General features: G+C 40.0%; 1 protein-coding gene across 8 annotated transcripts in view; it reads right to left on the minus strand.

The window, feature by feature from the left end:
• The window catches only part of FAT3 (FAT atypical cadherin 3), a 669,818-nt gene that overhangs the window by 571,289 nt on the left and 81,840 nt on the right, over positions 1–16,689 (minus strand). The gene's annotated exons all lie outside the window — the stretch shown is intronic.

A 16,689-nucleotide genomic window follows, 5' to 3' on the forward strand; every position in this document is an offset into this window, starting at 1 on the left:
AATAAACTAACAGATTTTAAAAAACAATGCTTCACTTCTAGCTCAACTAGTTTAAGTTTTTATTTCTGCTTACTCTGGAAATGTACTTAACCAACCCTGTGAAAGAAAGAGATGGTGGTAAAACTTTCCAAAAATACACACACACACACACACACACACACACACACACACACACACAGAAAAAAAACTGTGAAAGTCAGGAGACAAGAGGGCAACTTCAAAATGAGTGCCTTGTTTCTGGTGTTGTAATTCCCAACCTTCTGATTTCAGAAGTGCGTGACCAGAAAAATAAAATGCCCATGATAAATTCAGGGCTGGAACAGCTAGATTTACAGCAAGCAAAAAAAAAAAAAAAAAAGAAAGAAACAAAAAAGAAACACTATATATATATATATAGTATATATATATATATATATATATATATATAGTATATATATATATATATATATATACTATATATATATATTTCTGATAAAATTACTAAAGATCACATTTCCATAAGAATAAGCTCAATTTAAACTGTTCATAGAGAAAGAGGTCTTTAATTCCCATGTGTTACAAAAGGTCTTAAAAGAGTTAAAGCACAGACTATGAAAACCTGTGTTTAAATAATTTATAGGCAATGACACAAGCTGAGGAGGGAAATAAAATTAATAAGTGATAGGAATGAGGGGCTGTCAACACCAACTCCAAATTTCATGCTCCTTGGCTTGATCCTGTATTTTATTTAACACAGATTTCTGCATATGAATAATTTGACTCTTCTTGTGAGGTCTGGTACTTCAAAATCTAAGGCTAAAGAACCTTGGGCTGTTAGAGAATCTGAGAGATACAATGAAGAGGGGTGAACTGGCGGCCTCACTGGGGAGTGGCAAGCCTGCAAGTATTAGCGGGTGTTTACAGTTGCAACTCCGAGTCATGGTCTAAGCAATGTTGTTTCCAAGTGTCCCAAAGTGCACTGCTCTGCACAGTGATCTTTCAGCTGTGGCACAGCTGAGCTTCTGATGAAACGTGCTCCATTTCAGCCTGTTTACGAGGATGCTTTCCATTTGCATGTATTTTTGCTTTACTTGATTGTAATTTTGCCTAGCCAGGTAGTGAGCCAAATCAAACAAAGGAAAACTTTTGAAATGTTCTATTCTAGCTTCCGCTTGATGTTGTTTTCTTCTCTGCTGCCAGGATGTAAATGGGCTGTGTGGTCTTCTATGGAGCTGCCCCAGGCAAAAGATTCCCATTAAGTAGGAGCATTCCAGGTATTGTGGGGCCTGAGGCTTATACCATTTGGAGGTCTCTCTTTAAGAAAAGGTTTGAAATTATGAATTCAAAACTAAGTAGGAAGCTTGGAAGAAGCCCCTGAGAATGAAGGGTTGTAAAGCTGAAGCTTCAATGACTTCACAGTAAATATGCCTCTCCTATCAATGCCTTCTTCCATAGGCACCTCGAGGGTGGAAAGACCCAGCTCCTGGGGAAAGCAGGCACTTCCTTCTTTCTACACTGGAGTGATACCTTTTCTTACTGGTGGTGATAAGAGGAGAGAGTGCTTTGAGCAGCTAGAAAAATACAGTCTGAATATTCAAAATGATAACATCAAAGCGAACACTCCATGGGCTTTTATTTTCTTAGCAAGGTGAGGGTGTGTGCAGAGACAAGATAGGAGGGAGTTAATGAATCCATTCATTCAGTGAAGCTTAATGTCTCTTAAAGAAAGGACAGTTTTGCTTTTTTTCTTACTTATTTAATAATTTCAAGTTTACAAAACAGGAGAAAAACTAGTTCAAAGAGTTTGCATATACTTGTCACTCAGTTTTTCCTGATGTTGACATCTAGCATGTTGACCATATAGCAATTCTAGGAAATTAACATTGATGCTATACTATTACTTGATCGACAGACTACTCATTTTTTTGCCAACTGTCACAGGTCACAGGTCTAGAATGCAATTTAGGAACCCACAATGCATTTACTTGTCAGGTCTCCTAGTGTCCTGTTATGTGACATTTCTTCAGTCTTTCTTTGTCTTTCATGATCTTGTTTATTGGAGAGTACTAGCGAGTTACTTTGTAGAATGGCTCTCAATTTGGGTTTATCAATATCTTCTCATGATTAATTCAGGATGTGTATTTTCGGAAAGAATGTCATAGAAATGATGTTCCCTTTCTCCTGCATCATATCAAGAGGTATATGATATTGATATGTCTTATTATTGGCTGACCATTTAGTTAAAGTGACAGTTGTTAGGTTTCTCCGCTGTAAAATTACCATTTTCCCTTTTAAACTTATACATTCCTTGTGGGGAAACCCTTTGGGACTATGCACATATACAATTTCTCATCATGCTTTCACCCACTACCTTTAATACCTATTGATGAGTCTTGCCTGTAGATAATTACTGCTGTGGTGTTGGCCAAATGATGATTTTCTATTTCCATTATTCTGTCTACATTTATCAGTTTGAATACTACAGTAAGAATGAACTGTCCCTTCTAGAATAGAGACTTTTAAAAGAAAAAATATATATAAAAATTGAATTACCCCCAAACCGACACAGTTGATGTATCTATAAAATAGCACCTCTCTGTGCCAACCAATTTTTTGATGATGTGAAAATTCTGAACCTTTCTCTTTCAACCTTCTGGTGGCATTTCAAGATTCTTCAGCAGCTCCACTGCAGTAAAGAAGAGGGCATGAGCAAAACACAGCACAGAGAAATGTCATCAGTTTCCCTTTAGCAACTATGGTTTATAATGAGAGAACTTTGAAACAAATGGGTAACTTTTCTTACAAATGTCTGTTAACCAAACTTGGCCAACCTGTCCCATTCATGTCTTTTTCTGGTCCAGAATTGAATTCAGCAATGCATACTGCATTTAGTTGTCATGTCTGGGTTGGTCTGACCCACTGAAAGGATCAGTATGATGCAACTGCCTGACAAAAGGCCCCACAGGCTGGCCACCACTGACACCTTGTATCTGATAATCAGATCTCCCTGCGCAGGGACCTCCATACCTATACTGGACCTCCTCCGTGCCTTTACTTCTTTTCGGCCCTGGCCCTGACTCACCTCACCCCCTCCAGGTCAGTGGAAGATCTAGTTTCTCTAGTCCCAGACTGAGGCTGTCCTCTTAACTTTCATTCTTCAAATCATGTCCTCCCAGTTAGAACAGGACAGACCTCCTCTTTCCCACTGTAGTGTGTCCAGGTCGCAGACAGGAGCCAGGTACCAGCCATCTTCACCCCTTCACATCTACAAACAACAGAGACAACTGCAGAGCTGATCTAACATACCAGCTTTAGATGGCAACTTCAGTCATGCAAACCACGTGAAGAAAGATAAACAGCCAAGAGGAAATTCTGTGAAAGCAAAGGGTAAATATTCATTCCAGGAAGAGATAACCAAGCTGTTACCGAAACCAGGGCATGCCCTCACCCAGTACACAAGTCCTCACCAATCCTTTCTCCCGCATGTGTTAAGCAGAAGTTTGGGTCTATATCACACTCTGCTGGAAAGGGTAAGAAGCAAAATACTGGTTAATCACTTCCCAGAGAAATCACTCTGGCATTGACATCCCAATGTCAATGGGAGGAATCCTGATTTATTACGCGGGAAGAAAACTGGAGGCTGACAAAGGAGCTACCTAGACCCCTTCTGAGCACCGATGGGATGGAGAGGTGTACTGAGGCACACTCCTCAAGCAGGCATGCCTCAGAGGACCAGAAAACCACCTGGAGAGGATTAAGGAAGGAAAAAGTCTTCAGAGGAAAAGGTCAGAAAGTGGCTGGAAAACCACATTACACAGCTCCCTTACTTCCCAGGTATATACTCTACAAACGGTCTTTAAAATCACTGAAACACCAGAGTATAACGTCAAATTCCATGGGCTTCCAATTGAAATCTTTACTTAACTATACAATCGCTAAAAAGAAGTCTATATGTATTATTTATTATTGGAATCTGAAACCCTCTAAATTACACTTCAATGGGCTGTCAACATTTACTCAAGGTTTGCACCACCAGGTGTGAAACTTACATCCAAAATGAAATGATTGTGTGATGAGGTGAATCCAACCCACTCCCTGATATGACACCACTGTTCCTCTGACTATCCAACCCAAACTATAAATATTTCATAAGAGAAAGTAATTAGAAAGGTAGTTCAGCACCGAAGCTCTGTTACTGGAACTCTGAGCTAAGCAATAAATTTATTATTCTTAAATTCATTTTTATGACCAGAATTTCAAAGCCTGTCTAGACTCTACAAGAGCAAAATACTTAAGCAATGTCAACGTGTAGGACTCAATTCTTTAAATCTTAGAGTGATTAAGACTATGTTAGGCCCTCAAAGCATTAAATATCCAAATGGTATTTATTTCAAGATACTCACAAGACATAACCACAAGGGCTGGTATAAGATATCTAGATCTGCATTCTTAGCAACAGGTAAAAGAAAATCCCCATCATCATGTAGTAAAGAGAGGAAGAGAAAAAAACACAACAGAATTTAAAAACTGGTACCAACAGACTACTCCGAATTTAAAGTAAATGTGTACCTCCAAATTTATAAAGAAGCTCCTCAGTAAACCGATTTCCACTTAAAGGGGTTTCCTCATCTGTGCATTAAGAATCAGCACAGGGGCGCCTGGGTGGCGCAGTCGGTTAAGCGTCCGACTTCAGCCAGGTCACGATCTCGCGGTCCGGGAGTTCGAGCCCCGAGTCGGGCTCTGGGCTGATGGCTCAGAGCCTGGAGCCTGTTTCCGATTCTGTGTCTCCCTCTCTCTCTGCCCCTCCCCCGTTCATGCTGTCTCTCTCTGTCCCAAAAATAAAATAAAAAACGTTGAAAAAAAATTTAAAAGAATCAGCACAAATTTGAAATTATACAGGGGCTCTCAATCCTCCTCATTAATTCACTTCGACCAAGCATCCATGGACACATCACACTACGGTAGAAACTAAACATCTTTGATCCAAACTGCAAACACTCTAATGAGGTCGGAACGCACCCCTGTGACTCACACCCCGGATAGCTCTACCAACCTATTTTTCCACAAGCACCCGCTCTGTTCATTAGCTCTGCACTAAAACAGAAGACAACAACGCCCGAGTCTGTACTGATTTCCATAGTTGTTACTAAGTAAATACCATTTTGGTGAATAAAATTAAACTAAACCCACATTCTTGAAATGACTTCTTTTCCTTCCCTGAAATCTTATTAACATAACGCTGCCAGAAAATTAATCAACACTATACATTTGTTAAATGATTAATAAAAACAGTGATTATAATAATAAATTCCAACTTGAGACTACTTCTCATTCAAAACAGGTCTATGGGTTGTTTGGATTTTCCTGCCAGCATAAAAAAATGTTTATAAATGTAGAGACTGTTTATAAATGCAGTACCTTCTATTCTGCTATAGAGGTTAGATAATATTCCACAAAGGAGTGATTTCTACCGATTGGTTTTAGCATTTTTTCCATCTTTTGCTTAAATTAAAACTAATATACACATAAATGGTGCCAAGACTGAAAGAAAAAAAAAAACTTAGGAAACAAAACAACCTTTTCAATAACAAGCTTAACATGGGAAAAGGCTAGGTGGATAATTACAATTTATATCTGCACAATAAACTGCCAGTTTTTCAGCTGACTAAATGCTACTCTAGTTCATTATATAGCCACGCTACAGACAAAGGCCATTTTTTTTCCTCAGAATTTCAGTTTCTGTGACATAAAACCACCAGGAGATTTGAATGTTATCCAATAGTATTTTAAAACTTTGTAGAAAAATACTTTCATCTTGTGTCTGGAAGTCTGTACCACTTATGCTAATGATCACCAGTGAAAACTAAGGCAAAGATATTTTCTTATGTAAGGGGATTATGGTATAGATGTACCTGTGTGTGTGTGTGTGTGTGTGTGTGTGTGTGTGTGTGTGTGTTTGCATGCATCTCCATTCCAGGAGCAGACTAGAGAGGTTAACACTGACATTTCATTAGGATGTGCCAGTGGAATTCTAGGAGGTTCTACAGAGTTAGGCTGTACACTGAATGATTCAGCACTTCTTTGGGTTCTATGGAAAGAGGTGGGAGATTTTGTGTATTCTTGTACTTTCACGTTAACCTAAAATACGTGCGTAAACACACACACACACACACACACACACACACACACACATAATATGAGACCCAAAAAGATGATCTGGTCATGACATCTGACATTTTAATCATTGTGATTTCCTGTTCCAGTGTAATAACTGTGCAACACACTGTAAGCTCACTCAGCAGAGGGAGACAAAATAGTAATAGCTTAACTGGTTGTTGTGAGTCCCAAAGCTGAGAACAGTAGGTACAACTGACCCCACTGAGAATGGTGCTGGACTCAGCATCTAGCAAAGCTAGTTCTTCACCCTTACCCCACTGTCCATCCCTAGATGTAGTCTATCAAAGTAGGGTGACAGGTTGGCAGAGAGTTGCAGGCCCAGAAGTGGGGCATTCTGTTCCTATGTTGCTTCCTCCTTATGTGAGGAGAAGCAGGTTCTACAGGGGTCAGGAGAGAACTCCAGTCAGGTGAGCAGGGCCCTCGGGACTCATGACGCTCAAGTGGTTAGAACCTCAGAATTTCTCAGTCACATGCTTATCCACTACAGCATTCTCTCCTTTGCCATCTACCCAATCTACTCCCTTCAATTCCAAGTCCTTTTTCCTTAAGGAATGGTCAGCGGTTCTTGAGGAAAGAAGAAACTCACTCTCTTCCCTCTCAAATATAATTCATATATCAGGGTTAGCCAGCTGCCTTGATGGAGACAAACAGTCAAGAAAGACAAAGGCAATCAGAAGCCCAGCCCTGACACCCAAAGCACAGGAAAAGAGGGTTAGGGACTCCCTGATACAGAAAGAACTCGTTTGCTGTGTGGCACCTGTTGAGGAAAACTCCACGAAAGGTCAGCGACACAGAGCTGAACGCGCCAAGTGTGTCATCTGGCCACCGTTATCTTTAAGGAAGCAGAAGAACTCAAGCCCAGAGAGAGAAGAAAACACTGTGAAAAACTATAAACAGCTTATTTTTTAATAATAAAAACATGCGCTTTATCAGAAACACAAACCAGGTAAAAAAGGAAACAAAATGTCTTTCATGTATTAGACAAACACATACTGAAGCCTTTCTCTGGGTCAGACGCTGTTCTGGCTGCACATAATCCAGCAGAGGAACCAGAGTAACAAGATCTCCACTCTTAGAAAGCTGACATTTAGTTGCAAAAAAAAAAAAGCAAATAAGAGATGGTTTCATAGAGTGATGTGTGCTATGCACCAACATGACAGAGTGATAAATAGACACTTGGATAAGGAGAAGTCTCTATTTTAGATAACATAGTCGGAGGCCTCTCTGAGAATGAGTCATTAATTCAGAGATTTGGGAAGAATCAAGACAGAGGGCAGGACACTTGCAGAGTCTGCCATAACAGTCTGCCCGCATTCCTGTAAACTCTCATGAAGCTCCCACTCTTCACAAAAGCCAACAACACAAATCCTCTGCCTTTAAACTTCCCACGTGTAGCAGGCAGCACCGACACGGTGACACAGCAAGGGCACCCCCAAACACCCACGCAAACACCAATGGGAAGAGTCCATGACGATTTCTATAAAGTCCCCTTCGTACTTGAGTGTGGGAAGCAACGTTCTGGGGACAGGACATATAATAAGCGACGGAATAAGAAAATGTCTGACACATCCATGATTCACATTTGCACCCTGCAGAAATTACTCTCATCACATCTAAGCACTTAATTGCACATATTTGTTTCATGTTTTCATCCATGGTTAGAACGCTCATTCATTGACAACAGGAAACTTAATCTGTTTGAATCTGAATCTTGAGCTTCTTGTACAAGGCCTGGCACATAGAGCCCATTAATATCTGTTGAATGAATGGGATGAGGAGTAGACAGACAGGTTAATGACAGGTTGTGAAGGTTGGAATGGATAAGGCTATGGAACTGGACTTCTTTCTGTAGGTATGGGGACCATCAAAGGTTTTACAATTCACAACAGACCTTAAGGATGACAAAAGTGAACTTAACCTACCATTGAACCCGGAAGCCTTCCTATATAAAGCCTATATTGGTAGTGCTGACAGCTGCTGCTGATGTTGTTTAAATGAAGATGTGGCTTTTTGTTTCCTTCGCTGAAGAGACATATATTAATTACAGTACTTTTTAAGACATGAAACACGGTTTTAAAAGCTTGATAATCACTTCTACTAAAGGTTTCCTGCTGTGATTGTCAAATATAAGTCTTCACCCATTCCTTGTTACCCACCCCCCTGCCATTACCTCTTCCACACACCCCCCTGCCATTACCTCTTCCACATTGAATCAGTCAATCCATATGTATCTATTGTCTTCTTCCTCTGTGCACAGCAAGGAGCATTGTGTGAGATAACATATTCTTCACACATCAGAATCATAAAGTCGCCTTGAATAGGGGAAGAAAGTTTATGGCATTTTTGTCCCTACTATACTTCATTATCTAGTCCAACTTTTTCTCAACTCATCTTAAAAACCTAGTTCAATCCAGGTAACGAGGTTGCTGCTGGAAGCACTCAGATGATAACCTGGGTTTCCTGGCTTCAGGTCATCAGGCTACCATACTTTGTCCTTATTTCCAAGGATGCCTAACACAAGTATCCAACACTTCTAAAACTCAGTCCATTCCTTCAGATTAATTAACCCATTCTATACCCCACCATTGTAACTACTTTCATTTCTGTTTGTGTACCCAAGTGTACCTCTCCAATCTTTACTCCCTTTTCAGGCCTCAGCCAGATGTCAGGGCAGTATGTTCATGGAAGCGTGGAAGCCATCTAGAGAGTCAGCGCCCTACAGAGGAGCTCTGTTCACCAGCAGGAACTCTGGCATTGCAACAGATGCAACACTTTGGCAGCCAGAAATAACACAGATGTGGCCACACATCTTTAAGCATACAAGACACTGAGATTAGATAAGTGTCTTTATATTAACAAAAATGGAGCAGAGACAGTGGAAGCCCAGCCAATAAAATAGATCCATTCGTTTAAAAGATCCATCCCAAGTACAGAAAGGAGTAAGTTCAGATATGAACTGGACATTCTTGAGATTGCCAATCTCAGTCATATCCTGATGAATCCAAAGCACTCAACTTTGTTGGATTTACAAAGTTTAATTATGTATGCGATAAGGGGTTGTCTCCCTTTGAAAAAGAAAATTAGAAGAGGTAACTTAATCACCATCTTTAATAGTCTAATGTGTTATCATGAGGAAGATAATGAAAAGTAGTTGTCCAGCTCAAAGATGTCAAACCAAAAATTAAATCATCAGAAAAAGCAAGAGACTTCAACAAGCATAGCAAAGATCCCTTACACTATGCTATTTTTAATTCATGTTATTTGCTAATGATTTAATACCACCTCATTTCATAAAACACTAGTTTGGAAATCAGAGAGCTAAGACACATAAAAAAGACATCACTGTACACAGAGAAATCAGAAACCCATCAAGAGAGGGGAAGCCACAGCTCTCTAAAGGAAGGGGACCCATGGGACAAGGCTGCATATTCTTGGGAAACTAACAAACGAAGAAGTTCTCCAACATTTCTACAGATTTCCATTTACTGCACCCAGAGTCATTTCCTTAAGCAGAATGCATTTATCTCTGTAAGACAGAAAACCATAATTTAATTAAAGTTAAAATGAAAAACTTAAAGATCTGCTACATTATTAGATCCTTTTGAAAGAGTTAAACGTTCCCATGCTCAGATCTCCTCTCTTCCTGTGCTTCAAGATAAGTGTTGGGAGATTTATGTGCCATGAATTTCCAATTACCCATCTCCACCAGCTGGGCTGTCAATCACCACTTGTCTTATCCTGGATGTCTTCACCACCCCCATTTCCTTGTTGTGCACACAAAAACAAGCTTACTCTTCCAAAAAGAGCTTACCACCAGGCAGGCATATGCTCATTTTTTATGTCCAGCTTCTGCTGGACAGAATTTCTAACTCAAATCACTGCCATCCCATCGTTCCAACATATTCAAATAAAGCAAGCGTTACCACAGATTGTGAACAATTTAAGATTTCAAAAGAAAATTTACATCATGCATCTTTCCAGCGTCCACTGAAGCAGAATTGATGAGCTCTCAAGAGCAATCCACCTCCCCCCTTTGACATCTGGAAGCAGGTGGGAGAATTCTAAATGATAACTACACTCCAATGCCAGCAGAACACAGAAAACAGTATGTTTGCAAATGCATGCTTACATACCCGTTGCGAATTTGGAAGGAAAAAAAATAATGGTGGATGCTCTCCACTGCTCTTAGCCACAGGTTTTGTCTAGAGAGTGGACATTTAAAAAGTAAAGTATCAAAGACTCTAAGAATCTAAAATGTCTCATTATCAGTAATGCCATTAAATATCTGAAGAATAGGGGCGCTTGGGTGGCTCAGTTGGTTAAGTGTCCGACTTTTGACCTCAGCTCAGGCCTTGATCTCAGGATCATTGGTTCAAGCCCTGAACTGGGCTCCACACTGTGCATGAAGCCTACTTAAACACACACAACACACACACGTGAAGAATAAGTGACAGAGAATAAGTGACAGTTGTCATTCAATGGTCAGGATTATAGTGATGAGTCTTGATGGTACAAATTCATTTCTTGTGATTGCATCCAAAGCATATACTTTAGTTGATAAACACTGAATACTTACGATGTAAAAGGCTCTGTATTACATGTTAAGGGGGATACAAAAATAATACAACTCCTCTCCTATAAAACGTTTGTAGAGATATGTACATAAATACTTTCAATAAAAGAAAAAAGTGGCATCAAAATATCAGCAAAATATCATGAGACTTCAGGGACAAGATGTTGCATCTGCCTGAAGAAGGGACAGGGATTCAAGGAGAGCTTCATGGAGGAGAAGGATTTGCCACTAATAAACTACATTTGGTCAACTACTCTTCCAGTGCTGTAGACCATCCAGTCTTTGGTTGCTCCTCATACTTGGTGTTGCTTGTTTCTGGAGAACAGGTCAGAAACAAGATCACTAAAATTCAAGCTCCAATTTTGTTGCCCATTTGAAGTCTGGGTAATTTTGATGCGTACAGAATATTCCGTTACTAAAACAAAAGCGAGGGACCACTTAGTATGCACTGCTCTGGGTCATTGAGTGGTCTAAATATTTAGCATAGGAAGCACATTCAAATCCAAGAAAGAAGTCAGAACCTTCTTTCTAGGTTCTGAACCTGGAGAATCCTATGGCCTTGGGACTGTCATTATTCAGGACAGTATCTGTAATGGAGCTATCCCTTTGCACACCATCCTAACAAACAAGGAGGTCGCTGACAAAGTACAAAAAGCACGCTAACCACTGAGATCACCTCCATTTCATGCTGGGCTTCAAAACATCTATTAACTATTTCATCCATTTACGCCGCTGATTGTTAAAGGCCCATGAAATACATGGGCTATGACAAGTTGGGCCTGATAGCACTCAACCAATAGCATGTTCTTAAACTTGCTTCCCATCCCTTGGTCATTAGATAGATAGTGGCACCCCAGCATTGCTGGTGCTGTGGAGATACTCAGGGACCAAGATCTCTGGTTGACCCTCCACTAGATATGCAGCTACCACAAAAACCAATGTTTAGTGAGCCCTCTCTGTGTACTTGGTAGGATAAAGTGCTGTAGGCACAGTCTCATTGTAACCATTATGCAATCCTTAAATGCATCTATTATTCCACCATTTCTTAGAGGTAGAAACTAAGCCAGGATAACATTTAGTAGCTTGCTTAGGCCATGAACCTGCTAAGTATAAAAGTCAGGATCTGAATTCACTTCTTTCCAATCCACAGCCTATGGTCTTAACCACACGCTCTTAACCACAGCTCTGTACTACTTCCCAAAGACTACAATTCTGAATTTTTAACTCAGCGGATACTGTCAAAACTGTGGGTCTAGAGCTGAACAAAAATATCTCGATTACATCTATATACTCTGAGTCTGCCTCTGACCACTGAACCAGGAGAACCACTGACACGGCCTTCTCCCTCTACTCCTTCCTTCCTAACCCCACATTTGCCAGGAGCAACTGCACCAGACCAACATCCAAGCAACCAAACCTGTACTTGACCTGGTAGGATGGTAGCTCTCAACCGTGACTGCCCATTAGAATCTCATGCCTCAGAGAGTCTACCAGTCCAGGGTGGGACCTGGGTTTTTAAAAATATCTAAGGTAATTCTCTTGTGCATCCAAGAATGGTAATTATTGTGTTGAAAGAAACAAAGTCAAGGGTTTGAGAGGCCCCTTCTTTTCACAGGCAGCACAACAGCTGGCTTCATCTCCTACTTTTGTGGAACACATTAATATATATCTCTGCTGACAATGGATTGCTCTCTCAAGAAGAGAACAATTTCCCAACTGTAACCCAAAATTTAAACAGGAAGGAGACAAAGAGTCTTCTTTTCAGAAGACTAAAATAACTGGTCATGTTCGGAGATGCTTTTTCCAACTGAGAAGATGCATTTTGCTTGACTCTGCATCCATAATACAGTGAAAAAACTGTTTTTAGATACTGCCCAGCCCAGGATGGCAAACATATAACACTACTGTCTATTGCTCAACTCCTGCCCCTGGCCCACAGTGACACCACTAATCTAGTACAGCCTCCCGGCTAAGTCTGAAGGCAGCCTTAGAAACCTTTAATGGAGGTACTCCTAACAGCCTTGGAACCAAGTTTGTGTATGAGCTGAACAGTATTTTCCATCCCTGTGCTAGCTTACACACATCTCCAAGTGAAGAATTATTTTATTCTACCTTGTACCCACTATTTCCACCTAGAAGAGTTTATGTCAAGTAGTAAATGCTCAGTAAATGTGAGTTGAATGAGTAAATGAGACAGTGACCCAAGAAATGCATTTTACAGAAAATCTCCGGCACTGTGATGTTCTTTTCTTAGCAAGCTAAGATTTCAGGTTTGCTCTCACAAGGTGATCAGAAAGACCTTGAGAGAAGAAGCCATGCTTATGGCCCCTGAATAAAGCAAGCAAACTAAAGTACGAGGGATCAATAGGGATTGACAGAGATTATGCAAGCTCTACTAAATACCTGAATTTAGAAGAGAGATACAGAGAGGAGTACATGCCTGGAATTAACATCATCATGACCACCGGACTCCAGGCTCTGCATTTTATTTATTCATATTTCACCTTTCCAAAACAGGGGGGGGGGCAATGTAGAGCATCTGTATGATTCACAAAATTTCATATAATCCAGCAAAATGATGTTAAATAGAACAAAATAAAAAAGAGGCAAAGACAAAACAAAGTTCTGTTTCTTTGTGCTAGCGGTAGACAGCAACATAGAATCAACCCTCGATTACGATAACCTCTTTTGCCTGAGATATACTCATCTCTCAAGGTGTAATTCACACATCTCTTCCCAATGGATATTCTACCTAATATATAGTCCTATGCGGGTTCACACTTAATTCCACTATAGCATGATGTGGCAATTGCTTGTGGATATTGTGTCATCCCGTAGACCACTTAGCACAACAGCAGTAGATACCTAATAATGTTTGTTCAACAGGTGTTATGGACTGAATGTTGTATTTCCTCAAATTCATATGCTGAAGCCCTAATCCTCAGTGTGGTCATATTTGGAAAAGGAGTCTATAAGTAAGTAAATAAGGTTAAATGAGATCATAAGTTTGGGGCCCTGGTCCAGTAGAATTAGTGTCCTTGTAAGAAACACCAGAGAACTCACGATTTCTCTCCCCTCACCCTTCTGTCCTCTCCATGTACACTCATCAAGAAAAGGCCCCCGGGAGAACAAAGGAAGAAACAACCATCTGCAAGCAAGGAAAATGGCTCTCACCAGAAACCAATTTATCAAAACCTTTATCTTGACTTCTAGCTCTCTAGACATGTGACAGAATTAATTTCTGTTGTCTATGGTATTCTGTTATGACAGCTCAAGCTAAGACAGCAAGAAACTGATGAACGTAATAATGTCATACAAAAGCTACTTCATTAGAAATATGGATCTCTATCCAACTAGGTACTTTGAAGTAAGGGGCTGTGGTTAAGTTGGTTCAGTATCCAACTCTTGATTTCGGCTCAGGTCATGATCTCATGGTTTGTAAGTTCGAGCCCAGAGTCAGCTCTGCACTGACAGCATGGAGTCTGCTTGGGATTCTCTCTCTCCCTGAGAGCCCCCTCAAAATAAATAACTAAATTTAAAAATAAGTGGTTATAGTCCAGTGCCTCATTTCCTCATCTCTAACATGGACAAGAGAGAATCTCCTTTATATACTGTTAGTAACACTACAAGAATCAGGGACTTTCTGAAGGATTAAACAGCTATATGAACACAGGGCTGTGTGGCACTATTGTTATCAAAAGAGCTGGGGTTCTCTCCTGCACGCTCTGATACTCGGTCTCCAGTGGCTGTGAGCACTAGAATGGCTCCCAATCCTCTTCTTGAGGCTTCTCTCTACCCACATAGCCATTATTTCTTTCCTAAGAACTATAAATGTTTAATAACAAGGTTCTTCATTTTTCCACATTTTTGAGAAGTAGTTGACATAAATCGCTTTATAAATTTAAGGCATAAAGATGCCTCAAAACATGAAGATTTGATGTACATATATTGTCCAATTGTCACAATAGGTTCAGCTAACATCCATATTCTCATACATATAAAATAAAAAGAAAATTAAGAAGAAAAAAAGAAATTTTTCCATGTGATAAGACTCACAGTATTTACTCTCTTAACTTCCCTATATATCCTATAGCTCTGTTAACTATAGTCATCATATTGTACATTACATCTCTTGTACTTACTTATTATAAAAGTGGAAGTTTGTATCATTTGACCCTCCTCCCCACTCTCTACCTCTAGCAATCAGAGTCTGATCTATTTTTGTCTATGAGTTTGGTCCTTTCCTTTTTTAGATTCTACATACAAGTAAGATCATATAGTATTTGTCTTTGTCTGACTTACTTCACTTAGCATAATGCCTTTGGGGTCCATCCATATTGTCACAAAATCCTTTCTTTATGGCTAAATAGCATTCCAGTGTGCGTGTGTGTGTGTGTGTGTGTGTGTGTGTGTGTGTATCAATCTCTTTACCCATTCATCTACTGATGGACACCTAGGCTGTTTTCATGTCTTGGCTACTGTAAATAATGCTGCTATGAACTTGGGGGTACAGACATCTTTTAAAGTCAGTGTTTCAGCAAAGGAAACAACCAACAAAACTAAAAGGCAACCAACAGAATGGGAAAAGATATTTGCAAATGACATATCAGACAAAGGGCTAGTATCCAAAATCTATAAAGAGCTCATCAAACTCCACACCCGAAAAACAAAAAACCCATTGAAGAAATGGGCGGAAAACATGAATATACACTTCTCTAAAGAAGACATCTGGATGGCCAACAGGTACATGCAAAGATGCTCAATGTAGCTCCTCATCAGGGAAATACAAATCAAAACCACACTCAGATATCACCTCACGCCAGTCAGAGTGGCCAAAATGAACAAATCAGGAGACTATAGATGCTGGAGAGGATGTGGAGAAACGGGAACCCTCTTGCACTGTTGGTGGGAATGCAAATTGGTGCAGCCGCTCTGGAAAACAGTGTGGAGGTTCCTCAAAAAATTAAAAATAGACCTACCCTATGACCCAGCAATAGCACTGCTAGGAATTTACCCAAGGGATACAGGGGTGCTGATGCATAGGGGCACTTGTACCCCAATGTTTATAGCAGCACTTTCAACAATAGCCCAGTTATGGAAAGAGCCTAAATGTCCATCAACTGATGAATGGATAAAGAAATTATGGTTTATATACACAATGGAATACTACATGGCAATGAGAAAGAATAAATGATGGCCCTTTGTAGCAACGTGGATGGAACTGGAGAGTGTGATGCTAAGTGAAATAAGCCATACAGAGAAAGACAGATACCATATGTTTTCACTCTTATGTGGATCCTGAGAAACTTAACAGAAACCCATGGGGGAGGGGAAGGAAAAAAAAAGAGGTTAGAGTGGGAGAGAGCCAAAGCATAAGAGACTCTTAAAAACTGAGAACAAACTGAGGGTTGATGGGAGGTGGGAGGGAGGGAAGGGTGGATGATGGGTATTGAGGAGGGCACCTGTTGGGATGAGCACTGGGTGTTGTATGGAAACCAATTTGACAATAAACTTGATATATTGAAAAAAATTAATAAAGTCAGTGTTTCATTTCCTCTGGATATAGTCCCAGAAGTGGAAATCCTAGAGAATATGGTAGTTCCGTTTTTAATTTTTTGAGGATCCTCCATAATGTTTTCCACAGTGGCTGTCCCAATTTATAAATCCACCAACAATGCACAAGGTTCCCTTTTCTCCATATCCACACCAGCATTTGTTATCTCCTGACTTTTTGGTGATGGCTGTTCTAACAGGTGTGAGGTAGTATACCATTATGATTTTAATTTCAATTTCCATAATGACTAGTGATGTTCAGCATCTTTTCATGCACCTATTGGCCTTTCGTATATCTACTTTGGAGAAATGTCTGTTCAGGTCCTTTGCCTTTTTTTTTCCTTTTCCTTTTCTTTACTTTTCTTTTAATTTTAAGTAGGCTCCATGTCCAATGTGGGGCTTGAACT

This window comes from Felis catus, chromosome D1, assembly GCF_018350175.1.
Source record: "Felis catus isolate Fca126 chromosome D1, F.catus_Fca126_mat1.0, whole genome shotgun sequence".
Classification (NCBI taxonomy): Eukaryota; Metazoa; Chordata; class Mammalia; order Carnivora; family Felidae; genus Felis; species Felis catus.